The sequence below is a fragment of the Hippopotamus amphibius genome, chromosome 5, assembly GCF_030028045.1.
Source record: "Hippopotamus amphibius kiboko isolate mHipAmp2 chromosome 5, mHipAmp2.hap2, whole genome shotgun sequence".
NCBI lineage: Eukaryota > Metazoa > Chordata > Mammalia > Artiodactyla > Hippopotamidae > Hippopotamus > Hippopotamus amphibius.
Genome location: NC_080190.1, coordinates 57,553,312 through 57,568,605, shown reverse-complemented (window position 1 = coordinate 57,568,605; position 15,294 = coordinate 57,553,312). Strand labels below are relative to the sequence as shown.

At 51.8% G+C, this 15,294-nt stretch overlaps 1 pseudogene; it reads left to right on the top strand.

Moving 5' to 3' along the window:
• Positions 1-2,116: 2,116 nt before the first annotated feature.
• Positions 2,117-12,667, top strand: LOC130854033 (pulmonary surfactant-associated protein D-like; annotated as a pseudogene).
• The last annotated feature ends 2,627 nt before the right edge of the window (positions 12,668-15,294 follow it).

The following is a 15,294-nucleotide window of genomic DNA, read 5'->3' as shown; positions in this document are numbered from 1 at the left end:
AAGCAAGTGGAGATGCCAGCCACTGCCCCACAGTCACTGGGAGTTAGAGTTTCCTTGGGGATGGTTACAAGAGTATATCAGCAGCTCCAGGAATCAAACTGGCCACTAGAGCCACATAATGGACAAACGCTTGCTAAAGAGGTGGAGAGATTTGGGCAAGCAAGTTAAGGGAAAGCCATACCATAAAAGGCATGTGGGGGGGCTGTCCTACATGTAGAGCAGGAAGCAGAAGAGTGACCCCTGCTGGGTGGCAGCTCTCCTAGCCACTGCCCCCCACAGGCTGCTGCCTTGGCAGCCCCTCCACATGCCACATCCCTGATAGGATATGCCAAGGAGCTCCAGGCTCTTTCCTAATATCTGAGTAGTAATGTGGAGATGGAAAGGGAAGAGAAGTGGGCACAGCAGGTGCTGGCTCTTGGAGTCTGCAGCTGCAGGCTGCTTTTGCAAGAATTGCAGGTCATTGTGCAACTTGCTGGTCTTCCCTGGACCTTGGATTCCTGGACATCTGTGTAGGAGGACACTGATGCTGCCACTTAACTCACAGGGCTGCTGTGAGGTGTAGATGAGATCATGGGCTCAAGGTACTCTCTGAACTCTAAGGTGATGTGTGTGTAGTTTTATGAATGGCAGTGGCAGGTGTCCAGAACCCAGCTGGGGTGAAATTGACTGAGTCAACAAGGGAGGAAATTGCCCTACTTCCTGATGAGAGTTCCCAGGAATCGGGGGCTGGGAGGCTCAGGATAAAGGGCAGGTATAAATAACCAGTTAGTGCGCAGGAAATTCTAACTTTCCTGGAGATTTCGAAGCCCTCAAGGAAGCAACTGTGAGTGTCTCTGTCCTTGCCTCTCAGTTTGTTTTCCCAAGGTCCAGCAAAAATCTCCCTGGCTGTGTGGGTGGTTTGTCCTACTGGTGTTGAGGAAGGCAGCGGTGATGTAGCTGTTCTGGTCTAGGAGGGTGGGTGGTGGAGGTGGGGACCCAGTGGGATAATAAGGAGCACTCATCACTGTGTCCCTTTGCTCGGTGGGAGATGTGTTTCCTGGGCTGGGAGAGGGTGGGTCAGTTGGTGGTGACATTGTCTGGAAGCCCCCATGGAAAATTCAATTCATCTTCCTCTTGGAAGGAGGCACTGCTCTGGTCAGGAAGCCCCTCCACTCCCACTACCTCAGCTTGCCTGGGTCCCCTCTCCTCTGCAGAGGTCCAGAGGCTTTGTTCCCAGCCTCTGCAACCCCCAGGAGCCCTTTCCATGCTGGTAACTTTACAGATTCTGAGAGAGGAAAGCAGCCCAACACTGGGAGTGACCCAGGTCCTGCACCCACCCTGATGCCACTTAGTGCCTGAGTCCCTTTCTGATGGTAACTGGATGCCCCATTGGACATCGGCTCTTTCCTCCCCTAAACTAGCCTTCCCCTGACTGTGCTCGTCTAACTCATCCCCTTCCTCCGTGAGGCCCCTGTCCCTAGTCCTCTCAGGAGCCCTGGGCAGGACCCTAGGTGTCCCAGGAACTGTCCTCGTGGAGCCCAGGAATGGCAAATCACCTGGCAGATTGCAGGCCCTCACCCATCCTGTGCTCAGGACTATGTCACCAAGCATTCAGGACTCTGGCTCTTTTTCAGGCAGCGCTGCAGACCACCAGTACCATCCATCCGAGGCAGCAAGTGAGAGGAAATGAGTTTGCTTGTTGGAGCTAAGCCAGCCACCTTAATGGTATAGAAGGGGAGGAGGAGGTCTGGAGAGGGGAAGGGTCCTGGCTAAGGGCTCTCAGTGAGTGCTTCCTGAAGTGACAGATGGCCTCAGTGAATAATGCTACATCCTGGCCACAGTGCCCATGGCAGTGCGCAAGGGGTGTCATAGGAAGGGATGACACAGAGCATCTGAGAACAGGTTCCTGCTGCTGGCCACCATGTCAGAGGTCCAGCTGGTCAGCTCATGCCCTCCCAGGCCAGGCCTTATGCAGACCTTCTTCCTAAACTCCTTTCAGCGCTCTGCTATTCTTGTCACCAGAGCAGGAGAGAGGAGGTGGGGGAAATGCTTCTCCTGACCTCCAGGAGCTGGGCCAGCCCTAATCTGCTTCCTGACCAAGAGCATTTCCCCTTTCTTTCTCTCCTCTGCCCAGGACATGCTTCTCCTCCCTCTCTCTGTGCTGATCCTGCTCACACAGCCCCCAAGGTCTCTGGGAGCAGAAATGAAGATCTATTCCCAGAAAACACTAGCCAATGCCTGCACCCTGGTCATGTGCAGCCCCCTGGAGAATGGCCTGCCTGGTCGTGATGGACAAGATGGGAGATAAGGCCCCCGGGGCGAGAAGGGGGAGCCAGGTAGAGCTGGGACCATGGGTGTGTCCTGAAGGGAAGGGGTGGGCGTTGCAATTGTAATCAACCCAGACACTCTGGTTTATTCTACTGGGAAGCCTTGGAGATGGTCTTCTTCATCCAACGCAGGCAGGTTTCCCCCAGATATTCAGCCCACCTAAAACACGGCTTTACTGTTGTCAAAGACTGGCTGCCACGAGCCCCTGCCTCCATCAGCAGCTGCCCTGATTCCTCCCCTAAGATCTTCTGACTCTCCTTCCCTAAGAACCGGCAAACAGTGAGTAAATGACCAGTATTTGGGGTCCCCTAGAACCCTGCTCCAGAACTTACCTGTTGTTCATTCTCATTAAATGGTGCCTCTGCAGGATGGTAAATATTTTTAATATTTAATTCGACTCGACTCCATGAGGGCTGGGAAAGGATGAGGCTCTTGGCCCATACTCAGGCCTGATCCAAAGGATCTTCCCTAAATACATTTTGGAGAGAAGGAAAGGCAGCTCACATTTCATTGTCCAGCCCTGTGCCTGCGTGTTCACTTGAGTGGTCTATTCAATCTCACCAAAAGTCTTACAAGGGATGTATTAATCTCATTGGATAGGTAGGAAAATTGTGACACAAAGATGCTAAGTGACACCCAACCTGGAAGGTGAAAAGGACATGAGCTTCTGCATCAGACACAGCTGGGCTTGACTGCTGGCTCCATCTCCACAGCAGGGACCCCCGGGGACAAGCCACTCAGAGTTTCTGAGTCTCAAGTGCTCACCTGTAGATGGAAATAATACCTACCACACAGAGACAAATAATTAGGCCAAGGCTTCATTTCTCTGTTGAGTCTTCAGGATAAAGTTGCATCTTCTTACTGTACAAATCGGGTGAATTCTCCTGAGGTTTCCAAATGTACTGATTGTTAAGGGAATTGTCTGAGAAATACTGCCCCACAGGGGAGGATCTGGATCTTTTTAGCAAAAAGTGAGATTTCAGTGAACCAGCAACAAGAAGGAGGGGACTCCAATGGCACTGGGCCAGGGCCATGCAGGGATCCACTGAGGTCTTTCTCTTTCTGGAGTTTGCATTGTGGTTGGGGAGGAGGGAAACGAACAGCATTTAAGCTGGAGAGAGCAGGTAACATCCCCAGGCCTGTAGGATAAGGGACAAGTATCTGTCTGTTCTTTACACACAGAAAGTAGCCCTCAACATGAATGGGCTGGGGCTTGGAGATGGTGACCTGGAAGTGAACTCAGAAAAAGGGTGGTATTCAAGGCGGCAGCTCGCTCTAGCTCCCGGGGGGCCCTGAATTGGATCCCAGGGCATGGGGTCGGGTGGGGAGCCTTTCCTACAGGCCCTCTGAGTGCCATAAATTGTGGCTAAGATTTTCCTTTCTTGTGCATTCCAAGCCTGGCCTTGGGTCGGTGCTTGGAGAGAGAACACTGCACAGTCCGGCCAAGGACCTGGCTCCACTCTGGCTTCTCAGTTCCAGGCACTTTAGTCATTCAGCTGTTACGGGGCTGAACATTTCCTGGAGTTCATAGCATCCTTAGAACCATGACCCAATGGGGGTGGGGCCAGAATCTGCACTGGTGACAACCTCTCCTATAGATTGTGATGCATGTGGTCCCAAGAACCTACCATAAAGGAAAAAATGGGCCTGAGAAGCAAGACCCTTGAACAGAAGTAGAGGGTGGAGCCAGGTCACTTGGTGATGCCCCAGACATTTCATGCAGAGCCAATAAGACCTGGACCCTGCTTGGGGGGCTGTATTTCCAGGGACAATTCCCTCATTCCTCAGCACCTCCAAGACTCCTGTCCAGGAGGATTCAGTGAGACAGTCCCTCCAGGGGCTCACATCTCCTTTGGAGTAAATCCTCACAACCCACAGCAGCCCCCAAGGCCACCCTCCACCCCTGCTGTTGTCTCTGATCTCAATTTCTTCCACTCCTGCCGCACTCCCTGGGCTCTGACCACACTGGTCATCGCTGGTCCCTGAGCAGCTTCAGCCCCTGCCTCCTCAGGGCCCTGTCCTTGCTCTTCCCATACACATCCCATGGCTCTCTCCTCACCTCCCTCACCTCCTCTCCTTTCCAAGCTTTACTCACAAACAGAGTCATGTTCTGACCATCCGACTCAGAAGACACCCCCCCCCAGTACTTTATGCTTTATTTTTCCTCTGTGGTACTCATTCTGATCTGATAAATTCTCATCTGTTATGTGTTTTAATTTTGATTGTCTATCGCTATGCAGTTGAGTTTAAGCTCCGTGAGGAAGAGGTTTGGTTTTTGTCTGTTTCTTTCACTAATGTAATCCCAGCACTTAGGGCAGTGCCTTGTACCTCAGAGAAGCTCAGTGAATACTTGTGGATTAAATGAATGTAAATGGATGAGAGAGGAGGAATTTTAGTACAGTCAAGACAGGCCAGAGTGCTGGTTCATAAAGCTTCACTGCAGGTGGCAGTAAGGTACAGGGCTAGGACTCCGGGGACTGCTAGGATGCAAAATGAGTGCTTTGGGAGGCATGGTGCTTGCTGCTGAGAACCGGGTCCCTTCCTCCACCACAGTGCTCTCACGGCCTCCATGGTTTGTGCAGAATGATGGGCAACCTCTAACACTTCCTTCAAGGTGTGGATTTTTTCCCACGTACCTGCGGCTACCCCAGCCAGCGGGGAGCCCAAGATAGGCTCAGCCGGGACCAGGGTGTCTCTGCCAGAGCACAGTGCATTCTGGGATCTGGATGCGGGGCCCATCCTCTATGCTTCCATATCATGCCTCCTCTAGTGACCATTGTAACTAAAGCAGGACAGAATGCCCAGCACAGAGGCTCTCAGCCACCCATCAAAGGCACAGTCTCCCACCTCCAGCATATGTTTGGCCCAGGCAGCCCTGGCCTTTCCTGTCCTGGGAGAATGGATTCCAAATCTGAAATGTCACCTCTCCTCTCCAAGTCTCTCTAAATCCTTTTCACCCTTGAAGTTCTGTTTCCTCCTTGTATGTTGTATGCGGGGGTTGGGGATGCTGGGATGGGACGAGGGACATCTCATCAAATGTCTTCCTCACCTGTTACCCGTGCCTCACAGTTTAAAATTCGATGACAATTCCCTTGAAGACCAGGACCTGGTGCTAACATTTACATTCTGCTCAGTGCTCAGCAAATAGGTTCCACAGATCGTTTCCCAGTGAACTAATAAATGAAATAACGAGGAAATGAACAAAGTGAATGAACAGGTTAGCAGCACCTGACAGGTGTCATTTCTTCTCTTGTCTTTTTGCACATGAATGCTTTATCCACAACAGCCAAAAGATGGAAACAACCCAAGTGTCTGTCAGCATTTATCCATGGTGCATGGATAACAAAATGTGTTGTAATCATACAATAGAACATTGGTCAGCCATACAAAGGAATGCAATACCGAGACGTGCTACAAATTGGATGAGCCCCAAGAACGTCATTCCAAGTTAAAAAAGCCAGACACAAATGGTCATTATTGTATGTATTTATATAAAATATTCAGAATAAGTCATAGAGACAGAAAGCAGAAGAGTAGTATCCAGGGCCTGGGAGGAGGCAGGGATGGAGTAATTAATGGGTATAAGGTTATCTTTGGGGTTGATGGAATATTTTTGAACTAAATAGATGTGGTAGTTGCACAATGTTGTGAATGTGCTAAATGCTACAGAATTGTATACTTTGAAAAGGTTAATTTGAGGGAATTCCCTGGTTGTCCAGTGGCTAGGACTTACCGCTATCACTGCCAGGCCATGGGTTTGATCCCCAATCAGGGAACTAAGATTCCACACGCGATGTGGTGCAGCCAAAAAAAAAAAAGAAAAGAAAGAAAAAAAAAGAAAAAGAAAAGAAAAAGATATAGAAAAAAAGGTTAATTTTATACTATGTGAATTTCATCTCAATTGAAAAAGAACAACAAAACTCACAGAATTGAGTGTAAAATTCTCAAATCGATAGCTGTTTCTCCCTTTAGTCTTTTGAGGTAAATCGCATATAATTTCAGACTTGGGCAGCATTTCTTGAGGCTACACATCTTTTTTAAAATGTTTGGTCATTTTTCCAATACAAATGTGATATGTGGTCACTAAGAACAAAAAGAAAATTAAAATTACCTTAACTGGGCCACTTAGAAAGAACTGTGGACACTCATGTATATGCTGTTCTTGTGGTTTTCCCATGTGTTTTACATGTGCACACACCTTACACATGCATGGACATATTTATGAAACAGACTCACATTAAATAGTGTTTATAGCATACTTTTATCGTTTAGTGATATATAATAATTTGGTCTATTTTTTACAGTTTTAAGTGAATGTTACATAGCTTTTTCTTTTCTTTTTATTAAAATATAATTGATATGTAATATTCTATTAGTTTCAGGTGTACAACATAATGATTTTCTGTTTGTATATATTGTGAAATGATTGTCACAACTCACGTCGAATCCATCAACACATATTTTTGTGTGTGTGTGTTGATGAAAACTTTGAGATCTACGCTCTTAGTAACTTTCAAGGGCACAGCCCAGTCTTATGAACTATACTAACCTGGCTGTATATTACACTCCTAGGACTTATGTAATTTATAACTGGAAGTTTGTCCTTGTGACTACTTTTACCAGTTCTGCTCACCCAACAACCTCACCTTTAGCAACCACGAATCTGTTCTCTGTATCTATGACTACATGGTTTTTGTTCATTTGTTGAGATTCCACATATAAGTGGAATCCTATGGTACCTGTCTTTTTCTGTCTGCCTTCTTTCACTTAGCACAATGCCCTCAAGGTTCACCCATGTTGCTGCAAATGGCAAGGTTTCATTCCTTTTTATGGCTGAATACTGTCCCGTTGTTTGTACACCCTGCATTTTCTCCTCTGTTCATCCATCCACGGATACTTAGGCTTCAGTATCCCTCCATGTCCTGGCTACTGTAAACAATGCTGCAATGAACTTGGGGTACATATATCTTGTTGAGTTAGTGTTTTCATTTTCTTTGGTTAAATACTCAGAAGTGGAATTGCTGGATTGTAGGTAGTTCTGTCTTTAATTTTTTGAGGAACTTCCATACTGTTCTCTGTAGTGGCTGTGCCAATTTACACTCCCACTAACAGTGCATAAAGGTTCCCCTTTCTCCACATCCTCCAACCCTTGCTATTTGCTGTCTTTTTGGTAAGAGCCATTGTGACAGATGTGAGGTGATAGTTCATTGTGGTTTTGATTTATATTTCTCTGGTGATTAGTGTCAGGAGTGATTTCTGATATAAACTTCGGTTCTGGGAAGGGGGAGGCCAAGGAGTGCATGATCAAGGGTAAAAGCTGACAGACTGCCTGCCATAAATACTGCGGCCTTGGGGCAGGGGAAGGGGCATTGTGTGCAAAGTCAGGCAGGTCTTGGTTTGCATCTGCCTCCAACCCTGGCAAGCCTCTTTCTTCACCTGTAAAATGAGGATGTGGACACCTCCTTCCTGGATCACCACTGGACCAAGTCATGGGCAGGCGGAGTGCCTACACCCTATAGAACCCTGAAGGAATGCCAGGGGCCTGACCCTTGGGCAGCTGGCTCCTCCTGGGCCTGGGGCCAGATTTATGCCCATTTCTTCTGTGGCTACAGGTTTGCCAGGACCTGCAGGACGAGCAGGGATGCCTGGCCCAGCTGGTCCAGTTGGGCCCAAAGGGGACAATGGCTCTGCTGGAGAACCCGGACCCAAGGGAGACACTGGACCGTCTGGTGAGCATCTGGGCATGGGATGTAGGGGTCTGCAGGTGGTGTGTTGCTGCTAGGACAGCCAGGAGGCATGCACAGATTCTACCCCAGGAGGAAGGCAGAAGGTCGTTCTCAAGGTGGCCCTGGGTGATTTCAGGGAAGCCTGGAGCTGCTGTGGGGCGACATCTTTAGGAGGCTGCTGCCTGTCTGACTTCTACTGCTGCCCCATCTTTGATGCGTTCCACTTGAAAGGAGATGGAGTGTCACTGACTGGGCTGGTCCTTTCCCCCAGGGCCTCCAGGACCTCCAGGTGGGCCTGGTCCAGCTGGAAGAGAGGGTCCCTCAGGGAGGCAGGGGAACATGGGACCTCCAGGCACACCAGGCCCCAAAGGAGAGACTGGACCCAAAGGTAGGTGGTTGGTGTGTGGCGGGTGTGGGAGGGAGAAGGGAGGGGTGAGACTGGCAGACTGTGATGGGGCCTCAAGTATGTGCAGAGTGCCTGGAAAAGCCTGGACCAGCTGTGCCGGGTAGGCCTTGCCATGGCCTCTCCCCTCAGGTTCTCACACTGATCCTGTGTCCCCGATACCCTCCCTGGAGGAGGCCGGGCAGTAAGGAGGAGTCTCCCAGGTCACTCTCTCACCTGGAGCCGTGGGAGAAAAGCTCTGCTACTGAGGAAATGATATGTGCTGAGCGCATGCTCATCCATGCTCCTCCCGACGTGTTCCTTCCTCAGGAGAAGTGGGTGCCCCAGGCCTGCCGGGCTCTCCTGGGACGAGAGGCCCCCCAGGTCTTAAAGGAGAGAGAGGTGCCCCCGGTGAGCGCGGAGGCCCTGGAAGTGCTGGGGCGGCAGGTGAGCGATGGAAGCGGGGCTGGGCTCCTGTTCCCCTGCGCCCCCCGCCGCCACCCAGCAGGTCAGAGCTGGCATCCGGGTGATAGCCCGTGTGGGGCTCTGGGAGCTGTCGGTCTCTAGGGAGAGGGAGGTGTGAGCAGCAGGGACCGTGTTTATACAGTGAAGGTTGGTTGTTGGGTGACGGGGACAATCAGTGTACAGAGAAGACGCAGGGCTGGCTCCCGGGCACAGAGGGACACATGTATGTGGGAGGGTGTATTGCTGGGCGAGAGGACAGTCCATGTCCTGGGGGAGGAGAAAATGCTGGAACAGGTGTCCAGAACTCAAGCAACTCTTCTCCGGTCCCAGGGCCTGCTGGAGCCACGGGTCCACAGGGACCTTCAGGAGCCAGGGGCCCCCCCGGACTGAAGGGGGACAGAGGTGTTCCTGGAGAAAGAGGAGCAAAGGGAGAGAGTGGGCTCCCAGGTAAGGAAGCTCTGGGGGCCCCCACAAGGTTGCGGGTGGAGAGGGAGGAGTGGGAGGAAGCCCTTCCAGCCCCTCCTCTCAGGGGTCCCCATTAGTCACAGGTGGGGGTGGAAGCAGGAAACACTGTCAGGCTGGAAGGTGAGGAGGTCTCTGGTCTTAGCCTCTAAGACTCGCTGGAGGGCAAGCTGACTAGTTTTTCCATCTGATCTTTGGGACAAGCACACCTCCCTCTCCAATTCATCACATAGCTTTGAACTTCAAATAAGTCTATGGATGGGAAGTACTTGACTGTGTGTATTCCTCTCCCTGCTCCCCACCAAAAGGAAGTGCTATGAGATTCCTAGAATTTGGAATGAAAACGTCATCTGTTTCAGTGTCTTTGTGGTGCAGGGACCTGCTCGTGGGATACTGTTCACAGCAGAACCACAGCAAATCCAGTGGGCATCAGAGGCCAGCTATGTCAGCAGATGAGGGCTTCCTTGGGGCCTGGCCCAGTTCTTTACCACCCCCCCCCCCCCATATGCCTGCAACTGGGAATCCTTCCCTTGAGGCCTGGGCACTGAGCTGATCCCAGGCTGTTCTGGACCCGCCTTCACTGGGCCTCTCTCTCCTGCAGACATCACTGCTCTGAGGCAGCGGGTGGAGACCTTACAGGGACAGCTACAACGCCTCCAGAATGCCTTCTCTCAGTATAAGAAAGGTGAGTTCCCGGACCTGAACCTGAGCCAGGCACCCAGGGTGGGAATCAAACTGGGTCTGGGACTTGGCTTGGAGTTGGCTGGGCTTGGGTTGAAAACTGGCTAGACCATGTTTAGGACTGGACCTAGAAGTTGGGCAGGCAGTGGGGCTAAGGACGGGCTGGGACACAGCAGCGCAGCCACGTCCTCCAGGAGCTGCAAGTAGATGCAAGGGAGGAGGAAGAGGATGCGGTCCATATCACTAGTTCAGCAGACCTTCACCCCTGCCCACTAGGGCAGGGCCCCATGATAGACAAGGGGAACACTCAACCTAGGATGCATTTCTTCCCTCTGTGGGGCCAGGTGGGCACGAGCCCAGAGAGGCAGCTGCACAGCCCAAGGCAGCAGAGAATCCAGACACTGTCTAGAGAGTGGGGGCTTGCATGCTGCCCATGGGGTTCAAGGCTGGTGGGGCCCTGACCTTTGTGTGTAGCCAACAAGTATCTCACCCTAAAGGTGCCCCTGGGTCTGGCAGGGGCAGGCTGCCTCTGGGCTCCGGCCAGAGCTGGACTCTCCCTGCACCTCCTTGGGTGTTTAAAGCAAAGATTCTTCCCTAAGCCTGGAGTCCTAAGGAGGCAGAGGCCTCCTGGAATGCACACCTGAGTGTCCTGTGCCTCTCAGACTCTCCGCCTCAGTCCCCAACTCCCTTCCTCCTTCTCTGCTCTCCCCGACATCAGCTAGGAGGCCACATCATTCATCAAACCTCACTGATCCAGAATAAGAAGAGTTTTCCGAAGGAGTAGAGCATAAAGGGGCCTGCTTGGCTGAGACAGAGGGTTAGCCCCTAAGGACTCAAGCCAACTAAGTACCTAAGAAGTAAGGATGAGAGTTGCCAGCATTTGCTATGTCTTCCTCCTTCCACACACACGTCTGCATACCTATTCACTAGCTCACATGCACACTGAGGCAAACAAGAACGTGGGCATATGCACCAGCCACGTGTGTGTACTTGAACACCATCATTCACCCACACCATCTACATACATGAGCACACACACACATATTCACACACAAATATTCCAGAGGGATCTTAAGTCTTCCCATGTACCTTCAGATGGATACATGGACATAGGCACACACACGCATACCCACCAGATGCATGGGACACAAACCCAATCATGGCACAAGAACTTGCACTGCCCTTGCCCAGGGCTGCTCTGGGTGCCATCCTGACCCTGGGAGAATCTGGCCCCTGAGTCCTTGTTGAAGCTACTCAGAGAAGAAGGGTAAGGGGTCAGGGTGAAGCCTGGGTTCCTAACCAGTCCAGTGAGCCCTCTTGGGAGCCCTGAAGATTTCTATGCAAGAGCCTAGAAATCAAAGGGATGGGGATGGGATGGAATAATAAGAGATACTTAACATGTCACACAGGTGATGCTTTTCTGTTGTACACCCCTACTTTAGAAATAAGAAATGGGAAACCCTGTAAAGGGAAGTGACTTTCCCTTGCCCACCCTAGAGCATCATTGACAGGTTGGGGCTGAACACATGGCCTTCTGATTCCCAAACAAGGCTCTCTACAGCCCCCATCCCACCCCTGCCGCCCTCCCCCCCACTCAGACCTCTCAGATGCCTTCATTCCCTGCCCATCATTCCAGGGAGCCTTACTGGCTGGGGCATCACCTGCAAGCATATTGAGACAAACACTGGGCTGCCCCCAGTGCAGAGATTAGCATGTTGCTGCTCTCAGATGCCCCACCCTCTCCTCGCCTTTCCCCTCACCCCGCCACACAGCACAGACCCCCCTTTGATAACCCCACGTGCCCAGCCATCATGCAGGGGTGAGAGTGAGCCCCCTTCATGGTGTTTTCCACAGTCTCAGGAACTGCCCCAGGGCTGCACAGTGTCATTCCCTTGGGCAAAGTCATTCCAGTCTACACAGTAATTGAAGCATCAATTCTTGCACATGACACGGGGAGGAACAGAAAGTGCACATCTAAGCGTTAGTGTCACATCCAACAAGGTTTAATCCTCACTCTGCATTTGACAGTTGTGTGACTTTGGGCCTCTTCCATAAGCTCCCTGAGTTCCAGGGTCCTCACCTGCCAATGGAGACCACAGCACCACTCACAGGGCACATCCTGGAGCTAGGGCTACTCTGGAGCCAAGTGCCTCACTTTCGTCCTATCTGGTGCCCTGGTGCCCTGGATGGGAGGCTGGGGGGCTCCAGTTGGAGCGTGAAGGTCCAGGTACTGCCAAAACCCCAACCTCACTATCCTCTTCCCCTAGTGGAGCTCTTCCCTGATGGCCGGGGTATCGGGGAGAAGATCTTTAAGACAGGAGGCTTTGAGAAAACTTTTCAGGATGCACAGCAGGTATGCACACAGGCTGGGGGACAGTTGGCCTCCCCACACTCTGCAGCTGAGAACGAGGCCGTGAGACAGCTGGTCACAGCCCACAACAAGGCTGCTTTCCTGGGCATGACTGACATCAGGAAGGAGGGCACGTTCACCTACCCTTCTGGGAGGACTCTGGTCTATTCCAACTGGGCCCCCGGGGAGCCCAATGATAACAAAGGCTCAGAGGATTGTGTGGAGATGTATACCAGTGGCAAGTGGAACGACAAGTCCTGTGGAGAACAGCGCCTCGTGATCTGCGAGTTCTGAGCCCCAGGGGAGGGTGGGGCAGTGCCCAGAGCTGCGTGCTGCCAATGTCCCTATAAAATACTGACCCTCTGCTGCCCAGGGCTTCTGCACAGAGCCAGGGGATGTGGCCAGAGGCAGGGATTCTATGGAACGCCTCCCTCAAAATAAAGTTCTAAACTGGCTTCACACAAAGACTACATGTCAGAGGAAAAGGAGTCCAGCCTGCTTTCCCAGGGGCAAGGGCTACATGACATCTCCAAGATGTCCCTGTCACAAAATCCAGTGTCTCCCCCTCAGCCCTCCACCGCCTCCAACCACCGGACGCACTTGACAGCTGAGCACTGCCTCCTCCTTCCCTTGCCCTCCTCTGCTGGCAATTTGCTTCTCCTTCTGGCTGCTCTGCATCAGGCTCTTTAGCTCATCCTCCTCCCCTCCTGGACCCCTCCCCAGAGGAGTGCGGGAGCCTCAGCTCCGGTTCCCTCGTCTCCTTACGCTCACTCCAGGCTTGGGCTCGCTCTCTCCCATGGCTTCAAAGTCCTTCTGTGGATGCCTCCCCGATGAAGAGCCCTGCTCAAGACCTCTCTCCAACCCGCAGGCTCCTCCAGCCAATGCAAGCGGGAGCCCCCGGGGCTGGGAGGCCTCAGTGGCTGCCTCTTGCTTCAAGCCCTGAGCCTAGGAAGCTGCACAGTTCCAGAGGGATGACCTGGCCGGAAGGCATCTGCCTCTCTGGCCAGACTGAGTGGCCTTACACCCAGCAGACTCCCCTCACCCTTGACCGCCCAGAGTCTCTCTCTACCCATGACAACGTGACAGTGGTTGGCTCACTAGAGACCGTACCATCTGCACAAGCCTAATCCCTTCTGAGTCTCAGGCGCAGAGGGTGCCCAGCCATGTTCAAGTCCATCCCCAAACCTCTTCCTGCCTGGCAGTCCCGGGCATCTTCTTCTTCACTCTGCCTCAGAGATAATCTAGTGTCAAATCCTTCTCATTTTACAGACACACAAACCAAGACACAGAGAGGGTGGGAACTTGCACAGGTAGACCCCGTGCTACAGCTCGCTCATGCAAACGGCCATCTGACCCCAGAGCTTATACTTTTGACCTGTACATTTTTAGGCCCAAGGCCTCTGTATATTCAGTTGATTTCATTGACACACTACTGCAAAGAAAGATGTAAATGACATCTGGGCCTGAGAAATTGGAACGATGCCTGGATGAACCCCAGGCTCATGGGAGCGGACAATGAACAGCCCTCCCCCAGACAGGAAACCAGCCACTCTTTCCTTTGTTCCCAGGGACCAGGAGGAGTGCCCTCTCTGGCCCTTTCTCAGTGGGACCCCCAAGCCCTACCCCTCTTCCCGACACGCTTGCAGCCACACTTCAGATATGGGACAGCAAGTCTGAAAACATAAGCCACACTTCTCAACAGCAGGCAGCTCAGGCTCCCGGCTGAGATCCTTCTCCTGTTACTGAAATAACCCCCAATTCCTGGCAGCTTCAGAAATATAAGCAGTTTCACAACAGTGAGCAAACAACTCCCCAGTACAAAGCCTTCGCCTGGGCACACCTACCAAGGGAGCTTACAAGAGCCTGTTTATATTGCAAATAAGAAAAACAACTGGCTCTAGGTAAGCCAAAAGGAAGCATTTCTTCCTGAGAACAGAGAATTCTGAATTGACTTAAGAAGGACTGAGGGTGCACAGGCAACACTGTGCCACCTCCCTGGCTTCTGCCTCTCTCTGCCATCCTCACCTCTTTCTCTCCCTTACACACCAACTTCCTCTGCATCCAGGTCTCTCGTGTGTCACAGAGATCAGAAACTCTTGCTTGACAACAATTCAAAACTATGTCGAAATGCATGTACCTGTCTCAGATGCCCACCTCTGATCCAATCAACTCACCCTGGGGGCGGGGGAGGAACCAGATAGCACAACATGGCCACTGGGATCCTCGCGAGGTCATGGTGGTCTGGACAGATGCTCTGTGGGTGATCACTACTCATCCCAGGATGTAAGCCAAGCCCTTTCTTGACAAGAGGAAAGGAAAGAGTGACAGAACTACCGAACTCCTTAGCAAGAGAGAAAACTCTCCTGTGACGTGGAGGCCAGGAGTGCTGAGACCCCAAACCTAGGAAGAAGCTTCAGATCAACCTACACCATGGGCCACGGGGGTCTGGTTTGCTTTCTAGCACAGAGAATAAGTAAGGAGGCTCATTTGCGCTCTACAGACACAGCCCGATTAAAGCAGAGGACCGAGGCAAGTATTTAAGGAAATGCAGGTCCTTACCCATCCTTGAACACACAGGTCTCTCCTACACCAGCATTCATGGGCAAAGGTCGACACAAATCTTAAACAACGTCAGTCCCACCCCAACCACAGAAGCCATGTCCCTAGTTTAGTAGCCTCGGTGCCAAATGAAGCCAGAGCTGTGTGATCCTTATTCTCAAGAGAGGTTATAACCCTCACAATGCCAGGTGACAGCATGGGAGCAAGCTGGGATCCTTCCCTGCCTGGAGGGGGACAACCACATAAGGAAGCCCCTGTTTTACAACATATTCTCAGGTTGTGTCCTGCCTCTCAACCCTCCTGTCACCAGACCAGCCCCCATTCCATACTGAAAAGCCTATGCAAAGCCCTCTGAGGTTTAC